Here is a 15,203-nt window from a genome sequence, read left to right on the forward strand (position 1 = left end):
ATATCCTACTGGCCGCAAGTAAAAAGCCTCTTACGAGGAGATGGCTTAAGCCTGAACCACCAACGATGGAAGATTGGATACACTCTGTACAAGAGATCTATACGATGGAAAAATTGTCATTTTCTCTTAAAGTTCAGAGGGATACCTTTTACAGAATATGGTCTAAATGGACAGAATATGTTAAGCCTGTGAGGTGTGATTTTTTTATGAACCATGCTTTTTTTTACCTTAAAGCTCTGAGTATTATGCGAACTTACCCACCCTGCTACCTCCTAACCCAAGTCTTTTTTTCTTTTTTTCCCTCTTTTTTCTTTTCAACTATAAGTTAAAAAATGTGAAAGCAAAGATAGTGTAAAAAGCCATACTACTGTCGTGTTCAATTGCTTTCTCAATAAAAGAGATAATGTTATAAAATTTGCATTTTACAATTCACAGTTTAGAGTGGTTTAAAGTGAACAGTGTAGCAGCTTGTAAACTTGAGCAGATTTTCTTGGGAGTAAAAATTGTCCATAGAACAGCATGTCAGAGGTAGTGGTGTGTAAAGTGCAATAGAATCAGTTAATGGTTTGTGTGGGTGTGTGCGGTGGGGGGGAAGTGGGAGAGCCGGTAGTGAGTTCAAGAGTCTGATGGCTTGTGGGAAAAAGCTTTCCCGCAGTCTGGAGGATGTGGCCCAATACTGCGATAGCGTCCGGATGGAAGGAGAGAAAAGAGTCCATGTGAGGGGTGTGAGGGGTCAAGCACAATGCAGGAGGCCTTACTGGTGCAGCGCTTGTGGAAGATGTCCTGTAGCAGTGGGAGAGATGTTCTGATCTTGGCAGCTGCTTTAACAATCCTTTGTAGCTAGCTGAGGTCGCGACTTGGCAGTTTCCAAACCACACGGAGATGCAGCTGGTCAGAACGCTCTCTATGGTGCCCCTGTAGAACATGGTGAGAATGGAAGGAGGAAGGTTGGCCCGCTTCAGGCGTCTTAGGAAGTGGAGGCGCTGCTGGGCCTTTTTGGTGATGGAGGTGGTGGTCCAGGTGAGGTGGTCTGAGATGTCAACTCCCAGGAACTTGCGGTTGACATGCGGTTAACAGTCTCTGCCGTGGAACCGTGGATGCTGACTGGCGTGTGGGTGGAGCGAGATTGTCACAGATTCGGACGGACTGAGGCCTCTCTGACAGGAAATCTAGTATCCAGTGGCAGAGAGAGGTGCTCAGTCTCAACTTGCTAAATTTGTCTAACAGTTTTTGTGGAACAGTCGTGTTGAATGCTGAGCTAAAGTCTATGAACAGGCATCTTTCTTGTCCAGGTGGGAGAGGGAGAGGTGAAGTGCAGTGGAAGTAGCATCCTCGGTCGACCTGTTCGGCCGGTATGCAAACTGCAGCAGATCCAGTGAACAGAGGAGGTTGCCCTTCACATGTGCCATGACAAGTCTCTCGAAGCACTTCACAGCTGTTTGATGCAGGCTTGTACTATCTGACGGCCTGAATGCCCTGCCATAACCTGCAAGAGTTTTTTTGTGTTGTGGAAGTGGCTCTGGATCTTTTGTGCATGTGCGCGCTTTGCTTGTCGGATGGTGCGAGAGAGGTAGGCTCTGGCTGTTCTGAGAGCCATTTTATCTCCAGACCGGAAAACAGCATCTCTCTCTCTCAGACATGCACGTACCACTGCAGTGAACCAGGGCTTCTCATTGGCTCTCGTGGTGATGTTTTTGGAGACCGTCTCTGTGCACTTACTGATGTAGCAAGTCACAGTGAACTCATCCAGGTCCAAGAAGCCATTTTGGGTGGCTGCCTCTGTACATGTTCCAGTCTGTGCACTCGAAGCAGTTCTGAAGCCCTGAGACAGCCCCACTCGGCCAGACTCTGATGGTTTTCCTGGCAGGTCTTGTGCGTTTCAGCAGTGATGTGTAGGTGGGCAGCAGCAACACAGTGGCATGGTCAGATGAGCCGATGTGCAGGCACAGAACTGCCTTGTAGGCTCCGCACACGTTAGTGTAAACTGTATCCAGGCAGTTCTTTTTCTGGTTAGAAAGTTCACGTGTTGATGGAATTTGGAGAGGACTGTCTTGAGATTCGCATGGTTGAAATCACTGACTACAAAAAGAAAAGCTTACTGGTGTGCAGTCTGGAGCTTGTTGATAGCTGGAGACAGCTCTGCTAGTGCCATGTTAGCATTAGCATTTGGTGGGAGATACAGTGCTATAACAAGTATCGAGGAAAACTCTCTCAGTGAATAGAAAAGATGACACTTTAATATTAAAAATTCCACCTGTGGTGAGCAGTGTTGGTCAAGTTACTTGAAAAAAGTAATCAGTAACTAATTATTGATTACTTCCCCCAAAAAGTAATCCCGTTACTTTACTGATTACTTATTTTCAAAAGTAATTAATTACTTAGTTACTTAGTTACTTTTTAAAAACATGATTTACAACCTGAATAGGTGATAAAGCGATAAATCTTACAGCCCAATTCTACTTTCTCTGCATAATCCATCATACAAAATGTAATCAAATGGAAAAGTCCTTTTTTAAAACTTGTTTTATCAGTTTTAATCTTTTAACTTTATGCATCAAGTAAAAATTTAATTATATGCAACATTCTCTGATTGGAAGAAATTAGTTTAACATTTAAACCTTTTTTCTGCACATTCCAGCACATAAAATAAAATAATTTTTGTGTTTACACTCAGTCTTTCAAATAGATGCAAGTAAAACACAGCAGAAAATAAATAAAATCAAAGACTCAGCGGTCCTGTTGCTCTATTTTCACCTGTAAAGCAGGACTGCGGTAGGCAGAGGTTTACCCTGGTGCAGGTGTGCCGCAGCAGTCAGGTGAAGAATCCACGAGTTTCTCTGTGAATTTCCCATTACATCGTTGCGCACTCGGAGGTTGTTTAAGGTTTTTTTCGCTGTAAAAAGAAGTTTTCTTCCCACGCACAGCGGACACTAATGTTTTTGTCACTTTTTATGGAATCAAACTCAAAGTAAGGTCAGTACTTCCACGCTTTAAACGCTGCACGCTCATACTCTCTCCGCACTCGATATATGATCCATTGTTGATCTGCACACAGCTGTTGTCACTAACGGCGCACTCGCTTACGTCACTGTCATGAGACATTCTCGCAAAAAAAAAATCACGGTTTTAGTAACGCAGTAACGCAGCGTTCCTACGGGAAAGTAACGGTAATCTAATTACCGTTTTTGCAATAGTAATCCCTTACTTTACTCGTTACTTGAAAAAAGTAATCAGATTACAGTAACGCGTTACTGCCCATCTCTGGTGGTGAGCAGTGGCGGCTCACTTCAGCCGAGTTCGTGCACGTTTCCGTGATGATGAAAACACAACAGTTCTTTACGTCACGCTGGGTTGAATGCTGGAGCCACAGATAATCCATTTTATAGTCCAGGGAGTGAACGTTGGAGAGTAGTGGTGTGCGGATCGATATTGAAATTTCTAAATTAGATGAATCAATATCCCTTCCTACTGCAAAGTGGGAAGCAGATTTATCAGTCAACCTAGACCAAAACTTCTGGTCTCAGATTTGCTTAAAAACTTTTAAATTAATTAAAAATCCCAGTCTGCAATTAATACAATACAAAATACTTCATAGAGTGCACTATACAGGTCATCGGATGTTCAAGATGGGCTTTACATCTTCCAACAACTGCTCACACTGTCAAGGCAATACACCAGACAATTACATCCACGGTCTTTGGTTCTGTCCACCAGTGCAAAAGTTTTGGCGCGAGATATGTGAAGACTTATCAAAGTGTCTGAAATGTAACATTCCAACTTCCCCCTTAGTGTGTTTACTGGGCAGCTTAGATAATGTCACTTCAGAAAAGAATATCGCCCATATGATCTTCACTGCCCTATGCATAGCCAAGAAAACAGTCCTCATGAACTGGAAAAATAAAAATAATCAGGGTGCCGCCGGTGCGTCGAGCCGCCTGGGGGGCTCTTCAACTGGTGGGGGGGATGGTCACATCTTGCAGGAGCTTTCTTCTCTTCAGGAACTCTCTGCAGGAGGGGGAGATACAGGAGAGGTGGAGGAAGATCTCAGCCTGGGCGTTTACCGTCTTATGTAGTCTGGAAGATGTGTGGATGGTGGGGTGGGTGAAGTTTTCTCTGTGGTGGGGTTGGGTGGACTGTCCAGGGCTCTGTGGGGCCGGAGGGCGCTACTGCACTGGGCCCCGGTCTGATGGGCCTGGGCCCCCCTTCCCTGGCAGGTCGCGAAGGGTGGGAGTGCCTACTGGGGTCAGCGGGGGAGCTGGCCCCAGGGAGGGGTTACCTGCCCCTACCTTCCTTCCCTCCCCATCTCCAGCTGCCTCCCTCTTCCCGCTCCTCCACAACCACCCACACATGCAGGGCCTTGGAGTGGGGGTATGTCACCAGGGTGCAGAGGAGGCTACCCCCCCCCCCCCCCGTCCCCTTCTGGCTGCCTCTGCCTCAATTTTATCCCACAACTTAGACATTCACATTATTCACACTCTCATTACACATACATATAGGATCTTGGGGGTGGGCACAATCACGGAGTCCAAATTACCATCAGGGTGTATACCTCACTCCTGACGTCGTTGCCCACCTCTCAATTTTAAATACACTTAGTCATTGAGGGCTAGCAGGAGGGACTATGCGCTTACCTGCTGCTCCTTGGCAGGTAGCTCCATGCCCTCCTGGGTTTTAATTGCACCTTAGAACACATATGCATCAACACTACAATGAGCGGGTGGAGGGAGGTTTGGAGTCTTCTCCCACCCCCATTCTCTGCGGCCTGCTGGAGCGGGAGGGCTAGTAGGAGGAGTTGGCCGTCCGACTGCGGTCTGGGGTGTGGGGCCTCCCTGCTGCTGCGGAGTCGGGGTGGTCTGCCTCTCCCCACCGCAGGGAAAAGGGTAACACCACCTGGGTCTGGGTGCAATTCCCCCCTCCAGGGGCAAGGGTACCTAGACCCGGTTTGTAGAGTACGCTTGGGGAGTGTGATCGTGTGTACAGCGTCTCTTTATGTCTGTCTCCACGTTGGTTGAGTGTGGAGTGAGTGCATATGAGAGCATGAGGGTGGGAATGGATGTTTGTGTCTGTGTGTGCCTGTATGTCTGTGTCTATATGTCAGGTTGGGTATCAGACGCCACCTCTCTGGGGACACCTCAGGCCCTCCAAGGTTTGGAGGCCTATCTCCACCCACCACCACTTCCCCTGCCGGTGGCGGACTCCCTCAGGTGTCGGTGTGTTGGTGGTTCTTTGTGTCTGGGGGTGGGCGTCCGGGTACACACCGGCTCACTCCTTGGCGGCCGCTTGTCGGGGCCTGGGGCCTGGGGCTCGCTCGGGCCCCTTTGGAGGTGGGGTGCCCCCGGCCTCTCGGCCTGGGGCTCGGTCACTCAGGCACAGCTGGGGGCCGGCGGAGCTCACGGGCGCGTCACTGCAACTCCCCCTGACTTCTGCTCCGCGGCTGCTGGGCGAGCCCTCATCTGGGACTCTCCTCAGCTCTTACTGGAACAGTGGCGCGGCTGCCCCTCTGTTGGTCTTCCATGGTCTCTTGTGTTCTGGGGGCCTCTGGATGTCTGGAGTTTTGATCTCCTCCATACCCGCTTCACACCCTGGAGGACGGGGCTGTGGCCCCCCCACACTCCCTAGCAGATCATTACATGGAGAAACCCTTGGAATGCAAGCATGCTGATCCACACAGGTATGCACACATGGGTATTCACAGACGCGGACTAAAGCTTTCTTGGCTGCTGCCTCAAAGCACACTGTGCGCTGTCTATCTTGCGTGCTGCACAATATCGTTTATTATTTAGTAAATATTGATATCTATGACTAGCTAGTTTATTGTGATGGTGCTTTGTTTTCTCTATTATTATGTTGCTCTTTGTTGTTTGCTGTCTCCTCTGTTTGTTTTTTTTGTTTGTTTGTTTTTTTCTCCATACAGGTGACCCAGGAGTTCTTTTTTTTTTCTCTCTCTTCCCCCCCCCTTCTCACCGTCTCTTCTCCCCTTTGGTTTTCTTTCTTTCTCTCCCCCTCTTTCTCTCACTCATTCCCCCTGTCCTATTTATTTAAAAAAAAAAAAAAAAAGACAAAGGATGAACTGAAGCTCTGCCATCACGTAATGTCGCATACTGCTGTTTCTGATGTCATTTAAAAAAAAGAAAAAAAAAAAAAAAAAAAAAAAAAAAGAAATATCGATTCTTCCAATACCAGTAATTTATGTTCCAGAATCGATTCTCCACAGCAGCACCATCAACGGCGCTGCTGTGGAGAGAGTGAGCAGCTTCCGGTTCCTTGGAGTACATCTGACTGAGGATCTTACGTGGTCAGTACACACAAACAAAACAGTGAAGAAGGCGCAGCAGCGCCTCTTCTTTCTCAGGAGACTGAAAAGATTCGGCATGAGCCCCCGCATCCTCAGGACCTTCTATCACTGTGCCATTGAGAGCATCCTCACTGGATGCATCACCACCTGGTATGGCAACAGCACCGCCTACAACTGCAAAGCTCTCCAGCGAGTAGTGCGGTGCTCTGAACGGATAATTGGAGGTGAGCTTCCCTCCCTCCAAGACATCTACAGGAAGCGCTGCCTGAGGAAAGCGGGGAGGATCATCAAGGACTCCAGTCACCCCAGCCATAAACTGTTCAGACTGCTTCCATCAGGAAGGAGGTTCTGCAGCATCCGGTCCCGTACCAGCAGACTGAGAGACAGCTTCTTCCACCAGGCCATCAGACTGCTGAACACGTCATAGACACCTCAGCTTCACTACTGGAACTTCAACATTATGCACTCCACACTGTATATAAATGCCACTTGTTCTGCACATATTCAACTCTGTATATTTTATATATTTTATTATTATTATTATTATTATTTTTTTATTTTTTTTTATTTTTATTTTTTATTTATTTATTTATTTTTTTTACTATTTAATTTGTAAAAATGTGTATACACACACACACACACACACACACACACACACACACACACAGGAAAATATTTAGTATACACATCCAGAAATGCATACACTATTATATATTGTACATATATTTATTATTATTATTTATTTTTTTTTTTTTATTTTTTTTTTTTTTTAAATGACATCAGAAACAGCAGTATGCGACATTACGTGATGGCAGAGCTTCATATTGTACATATATTTATTAGTTTCAGGTTGGCCATTCTTGTATTTTGCTCGTTTGTGTTGTTGTGTTTGCACATCTCTGTTGCTTGTGGGGCTCGCACACAAGAATTTCACTCGCATGTGCTGTGCCAGTGTGCCTGCACATGTGATGTGACAATAAAAGTGATTTGATTTGATTTGATTTGATTCTCATGTTAAAACATCGATATTTTAGTACTTTGGGGTAAATTTGTAATTTTTCATTAACAGGAACACCGTGGAAAGAAACTATATCATTCGGATCGTCTAAATGGGAAGAAACTACTTCCTCCTAGGCCTTTCACAGTCATATGCGAAATACGGCTGTATAAATGTGTCAGCCCCTGGCGTGCGCACTCACAACAATGGCTGATTGTGAACGGAGTCATGTGCGGACGTATTTTACCTCCACAAACGGCTGAGACGTGGTTTGCGATACATGTGGCAAGACAGTGAGGTGTTGTGGCAACACCACTAACCTAGTCAAGCTCCTCAGAGTTAATCATATCACAGAATATGACGAGCTTATTTTGAGGCGAACTGAAGAGGAGGAGAGGGACAGGTGCTGCTAGGGGAGACAGACGTCTCTGGCGGAGTCCTTTAGTGCTGCAGGCAGGCAGCATGTTCAAATAGCGCACAACTTCAGTTTTTTTTTTATTTCTATAGGATAATTCTGCATTATTAAGCAATATGAACAAGTAGTCTGATGTCCTGTAATCATTATGATGCTATATTATTACGATTACATAATACAATTATATATTGTATTATGAAATACAATGAAACATTAGGTTTTTGTACAGAGTATCGGTATTGGATCAGTATCGTCGATACCACTCTGAATTTTACTTGGTATCGGATCGGAAAGGAAATCAGTGGTATTGCACATCACTATTGGAGAGCAGGATGGATGGAAGTGCTGGCCGGAATGGGTTAGCCCTTTAGCCTAGCACTAGTGTTGGTGCGCTTCCCTCGCTGTTGTTTACATTTGCAGTGCTTGCGTTTCGGCCAGCTGAGCCTCGCTGCCTCGGTGGGGGTTGGGGAGTTAGCAGACGCAGGCTCCGTAGCTCTGTCAGCAGATTTGTCGGGGAAATTGTGCTGTTTTTCCTGATTTTGTCTGCATGTTGTGGGTGGTCTGCATCATAACTCGTTCATGAAACAAAAACAAAACAATACACCATAAAAAGGACTCTGAATTAGCCAGAGCACTATCAGCTGCTGCCTGCTCGTGGTGCCGCCGGAAGTATAGGGATAGGGAGGGCTTAGGCCCGTCAGTCTATTCATACCAGCTGTCCCCTATGCTATGCTCTTTTCACAGTAAGACATCTATAGAGACTGAATAGTCTTAAGATGCCACAAGAAAAAGGTTAAACATTATGTACTGACGAGACACAAGTTCTGCACAAGAAAAAACATAATGATGAGCAAATAATTTCTCTGAGGCTAGTTCTGCTGGAATGTTAAAGGGGAGTTTTTTTCCCCACTGTTGGCAAATTCTTTCTCACAGAGGTTCATCTGATTTTTGGGGTTTTCTCTGTTTCCTTGGTATTGTTGCAGGGCCCTTACCTTACTATATAAAGCACCAGGAGGCAACTGCTGTTGACTGCGTTCTAAGTCTTTTTTTTTAATATGTATTATTCTTTTGTAACTATATTTAAATGTTTTCTCTTGACTCTGCACTTAATTTCACTTAATAATAAAGATATTCAGATTCTGATTGTGACTATATAAATAAAATTGAATTGAACTGGCCACAAGATGGCAGTAATGAAAAGGATGAATGCACATGAGGAGCTTTATGACAGCACTGTCTGACATGAAAGTAGAGAGATGGCTTTATTATGGCGCGTTTTTATTTATATATTTTTAGATTTGACTTGTTCTGACTGAATGCCACTGTTAAACAGGCAAACATGACTTTCAAAAATTCAGAATCATCAAGACAGAGAACTGCTGCTATGTAGCACAGATCACCTCTTTCTGTCAGGGTCTTGGGCTTTGCACATTTAAATTCTTCTTTATTATTTAATAGTCCATTTGGTTCTTGCTTTGATTGTTTATTCTTGATTGACACTTGCCTAAGTATGTTGAGTCTTAGTTCTTTGTTTCAGTTAATGCTTATTTCAGTTAGTATTAGTATCTGAGCCTTTCCCTTCTGTGTCAACTTCATTTGTTCAGTCTGTGTTTTGTAACTTTGTTTATATTGGTAGTGCATATTATTGTATTAGTTCTACTTTTTGTTGCCTCATGTGTGGTTACTTTCAGCTGTGTTTCATTTGCCTGATTTTCTCTTGTATTTATTGTCTCTGTCATATGTCGAGAAACATGCTGCTGTATATTTCCTACTGTTTCTGGTCATGGTGTAACTACTCATCATGGCTCCTGGGTTTTGCTTTCTGTTTTTGGTCTGTATTTTCTTTTCATCATTCCTGCATTAGACGCTTATCCTCTGTGTTTTCCATTTGGGGCTTGTAAATATGCAACCAGAAACCACTTTCTACCAGAGTGTGGTGCTGTCACTTAGTGTTTGCCCTCTCTGCAGTATGACTTCCTGTTCCTGCTACAACACACAATAGTGTTTTGTGTAGCTTATCGGTGTACCTTTTTAATTCCAAACTTTTAGATAACAAATTTTTCAATTTCAGTTAATGTTCACAAAGCACACTCTTTGTTGAATCCTGCTGATTATATTTGCTAGCACCCTAACCTTGTATGTGAGGAGCAGGATTTTGAATTCTGGATTTAACAGGAAGCCAATGAAGGGAAGCCAAAACAGGAGAAATCTGCTCTCTCTTTCTAGTCCCTGTCAGGACTCTTGCTGCAGCATTTTGGATTAACTGAAGGCTTTTCAGGGAGTTTTTAGGACTTCCTGATGATAATGAATTACAGTCGTCCAGCCTGGAAGTAATAAATGCATGAACTAGTTTTTCAGCGTCACTCTGAGACAGGATATTTCTAACTTTAGAGATGTTGCACAAATGGAAGAAAGCAGTCTTACACACACACACACACACACACACACACACACACACACACACACACACACACACATATATATATATATATATATATATATATATATATATATATATATATTTATATAGAATTGTACAAGATCAATGGGACCCTAAGAGCCTTCATCAGGAACTCAATGGGGATGTGGCGTACAACACTAGAGGCCAACTCCAAGCCCATAGCACAAGTCACCATCAAGTGCGGGATCTACCAAGGAGATGCTCTGTCCCCACTGCTGTTCTGCATAGGCCTGAACCCCCTCAGTGAGATCATTAACAAGACTGGCTACGGATACCGACTACGGAACGAAGCAACAACAACAACAACAATCTTTATTTATAGAGCACATTTAAAAGCCTTGGGCATACCAAAGTGCTTTACATAAAACAATAAAAAATAAAACAGTTCACACATTAACATCAAATACATAAAGGTAACGAATTATGTTCACAGATAAAAGCCACCAATAATGGAAAGATAGCAGAGAATTTAATACAATAGGTCAATAGGTCACTGCAAGCAAGCCAGCATTTAACTGGTAGAAAAGGCAAGTTTAAAAAGATGTTTTTAGCTGTGATTTAAAAGAATGAATAGAATCAGACGCCCGGATGCCAATCGGGAGATTGTTCCACAGCTCCGGTGCAACTAGAGCAAACGATCGATCACCTCTAGATTTCAGTCTAGATCTGGGCTGAACCAGCAGTAACTGTGAGGATGACCTTAACGCCCTAGCAGGAGCATATGGGTTTAAAAGTTCCTTAAGATAGCTTGGTGCAGTGTTATTGGTAATTTTAAAAGTAAACAACAAAATTTTAAATTGGATACGTTATTTGACAGGCAACCAGTGCAGATCAGCGAGGACAGGAGTAATGTGGGCAAACTTCTTGGTTTTAGTTAGAATGCGTGCTGCAGCATTCTGAACTGTCTGTAATCTATGTAAAAGGGAAGAGTGGAGACCACAGTAAAGTGAATTACAATAATCTAGCCTTGACGTTACAAAGGCGTGGATGAGCTTTTCTAGGTCTTTATACGGGATATAGTGCCTGGCCTTAGAAATAAGGCGAAGCTGGTAAAAACTAGATCTGACAACAGCAGACACTTGTTTATCAAGTGTAAATGAGCTGTCAAATAAGACACCCAGATTCCTAACAGTGTCAGAGAAAGAACTAGTGAGAAAACCAAAGGCATCCCGAAGTTTGGCACGAAGGGCATTACTACCAAAAATCATAATTTCGGTTTTCTTATCATTAAGGATAAGAGTATTTGCCAAAAGCCATTTCTTGACCTCACACATGCATTCTCGGAAGCTATTCAAAGACAGAGCAAGATCATCGTTTAACTCAAAATAGATCTGGATATCATCTGCATAATAGTGAAAAGCAATGTGGTATTTCTCAAAGATAGCACTTAAAGGAAGCATGTACAATGAGAAAAGGGTAGGGCCTAACACAGATCCCTGGGGGACACCACAGCAAACAGGTACAGCCGAAGAAGAGGATGTGGCCAGATGTACCGAAGAGAGCCGATTGGAGAGGTAGGATTTAAACCAATCCAAGGCAGCGCCCTTGATGCCTACAGTGTGCTCTAGTCTCGCCAATAGGATGTTATGGTCAACCATGTCAAATGCCGATGAAAGATCCAATAGCACTAGGACAGAGGGGCGTCCATTGTCAGCCATTAGTAAAAGATCATTGAAGACACGAAGCAGCGCTGATTCAGTGCTGTGATGTTGTTTGAAGGCCGATTGAAATTTATCATTTATATTATTCTCATCCAGGTAGGTCTGCAGTTGAAGCAGAACCACCTTCTCAAGAATTTTAGCCAGAAAGGGAAGCTTAGAAATCGGCCTATAGTTGGCAAAATCACTATGATCAAGGTTCCTTTTTTTTAGAACAGGTTGAATTATAGCATGTTTGAGAGCTGAAGGTACATAGCCGGACAGCAAGGAGGAGTTCAATATGGACAATAAACAAGGTCCAATTGCATTAAAACAATCCTTGACTATACGGGATGGGAGAACATCATGTACAAAATTAGTATTGTTCAGTTTATCAATTAGACGCTTCAGAGTAGTGAGTGAAACGGGTTCAAATTGATAAAGAGTAGCAGAACAATCAGGAATAGACATACTATCAGTCACCAAAGGAAGAGTAGATTTAAGAGATAAAACTTTATCTAAAAAATAGTTTGAAATTTTTTCACAAAGACCCGGGGAGCACGGCAGTGGCATAGAGGGGCAGGGGTTCACCACAGAGTTAAAAATTTTAAATAGAATTCGAGGATTATCACCATTAGTGGTAATAATTTTAGAGAGAAAAGCCGCTTTGGCCATTCTGGCAGCAGTTTGGAACTTTGAGCGGCTAATACGTAAAATATCATATGATGACTGGAGTCTATCATTCCTCCACTTCCTCTCATCCCGCCGACAAATACGTCGTAAAGCACGAACAGAATCATTTAACCAACATTGTGAGTAAGTTCTGGGGCGTTTCATTTTGATAGGTGCAACAATGTTAAGAATCGAGGAACAAGTAGTTAAAAGAGTATTAGTAAAATTCTCAAGCGTGTGTGGAGTAAAACAATCCAGCATAATAAATGGGGAGTTCACAAAAGACGTAGAAAAGTTGACCACAGTATCAGCATTAATAGTACGCGTAGGGTAAAGAGGAGCCTCTAAGTATTGTCCAGTGTTGCCCAGGTCAACATCGAAGATAACCGGGGAATGATCAGAAAGTCCAGTATTTCTAATTTCCTTAATGCAAATATCCACATTAAATGAAAAAACCAAATCAAGGGTGTGGCCTTTAACATGGGTAGGCTCATTCACCCACTGAATAAGATTAAAAGAGTCAGTCAGTGCAAGAAAATCTTTAGCCAATTGGTCATCCATACAGCAGACATGAATGTTAAAATCACCAGAAATAATAACAGAACCATATTTAAAAAGAATGGATCCCAAAAAGTCAGCAAATTCAGAGATAAACATCTTATGGTATTTAGGCGGACGATAAGCCACAACACACAGAGTAGTCCGAGAGCCAGTCAATTCCAATAGCTGAGCTTCAAAGCTGGAATAGGTTGGGGAGGGTAGCAGCCGTGCTTCATGTTTATTTTTAAAAACCGAGGCTAAGCCACCACCTCTACCATTAAGCCTAGGTGAGCTAAAGAAGGCACAGTCAGGAGGGAGAAGCTCAGAGAAGGGGATGAACTCACCCGGAGAAGTCCATGTCTCCGTCAGGAATAGAACATCCAGTCCCGTGGTGAGAAAAAAGTCATTAAGGAGGAAGGCCTTATTTGAAAGAGACCTAACATTAAATAAGGCCATCCGAGTCCGAGGAGCCAAGTCCTTAGTAGTAGCCCGTCGCAAGGTGCTAAGGTTGTTGTGTTGAACACCACGGCCAGGCGGTGTTATCCAAGATCGAGCAGAGTGGTAAGCCACTGGGCAGGCAGAGTAGGTTTGAAGGCCGACGGAGCATATCCAACGGTGGGTTAGCAATCTAGCCGCAAAGCGGCTACTGAGATAGTGGATGAAACGAGATAGCTCACGGCTTGTAGCAGGGTAATCCGTAGCCATGGCTCTGATATAAGCCTTGAAGCGGACACGGACACCACTCCTTCTACCCCGTTTCCTGAGACGTTTCCTGCGGAGCATGGGAAGAGGTAAGTAGGTCACATTGGTGGGGGAGACAGGCATCAGGGGGATAGCGGTACCCGCGGTCCCAAGGCTGTCCAGACGTTGAGAACAGGAAAACCGAAGATTCAGGAGCGTGTCTCTATCATAAGTTATTAGCGTACAATCACCTAGAGAACATAAAACCAAAGATAAAACAACGAGGAGTACAACGCCGAGGCGCAGACGGGGTCGAAGACGGTCAGCCATGCACACCGGCGCCATCTTGACACACATAAACAGTAACACTCATTTAGTGAAGCAGTTGTCAGCCACCTCCTGTACATGGATGGTAAAATGGTAAATGACCTGTATTTATATAGCGCCTTACTAGTCCCTAAGGACCCCAAAGCGCTTTACATATCCAGTCATCCACCCATTCACACACACAATCACACACTGATGATGGCAAGCTACATTGTAGCCACAGCCACCCTGGGGCGCACTGACAGAGGCGAGGCTGCCGAACACTGGCGCCACCGGGCCCTCTGACCACCACCAGTAGGCAACGGGTGAAGTGTCTTGCCCAAGGACACAACGACCGAGACTGTCCAAGCCGGGGCTCGAACCGGCAACCTTCCGATTACAAGGCGAACTCCCAACTCTTGAGCCACGATCGCCCTTGGATGACATCAAGCTGTATGCCAAGAGTGAACGAGACATCGATTCACTGATCCACACTACCAGGCTATACAGCAATGACATTGGAATGTCATTCGGACTGGAGAAGTGTAGTCGGATGGTAACAAAGAGAGGGAAGGTAGTCAGAACTGAGGGGATTGAACTACCAGAAGGCAACATTGCAGACATAGAGGACAGTTACAAGTACCTGGGGATCCCGCAGGCGAATGGGAACCATGAAGAGGCCGCTAGAAAAGCTGCAACCACCAAGTACCTGCAGAGGGTCAGGCAAGTCCTGAGGAGTCAGCTGAATGGTAAGAACAAGATCCGGGCCATCAACATGTATGCCCTGCCCGTGATCAGGTACCCTGCTGGGCTGGCCAAGGAGGAGATGGAAGCCACTGACATAAAGACAAGAAAGCTCCTTACCATGCATGGAGGGTTTCACCCCAAGTCCAGCACCCTGAGGCTGTACGCTAAGCGGAAGGAAGGGGGCCGGGGACTGGTGAGTGTCAGCACCACAGTCCAGGATGAGACAACGAACATCCAAGAATACATTGGGAAGATGGCCCCAACTGACCGAGTGCTCAGTGAATACCTCAGCCAGCAGAAACCCAAGAAAGAGGAGGGAGACGAGGAACCATCATGGAAGGACAGGCCCCTGCACGGTATGTACCACCGGCAGATAGAGGAGGTGGCTGATATCCAGAAATCCTACCAGTGGCTGGACAAAGCTGGACTGAAAGACAGCACAGAGGCACTAA

Source organism: Rhamphochromis longiceps, linkage group LG10 (assembly GCF_057381845.1).
Source record: "Rhamphochromis longiceps isolate RC_006_pf linkage group LG10, R_longiceps_female_GT1.1, whole genome shotgun sequence".
Taxonomy (NCBI): Eukaryota; Metazoa; Chordata; class Actinopteri; order Cichliformes; family Cichlidae; genus Rhamphochromis; species Rhamphochromis longiceps.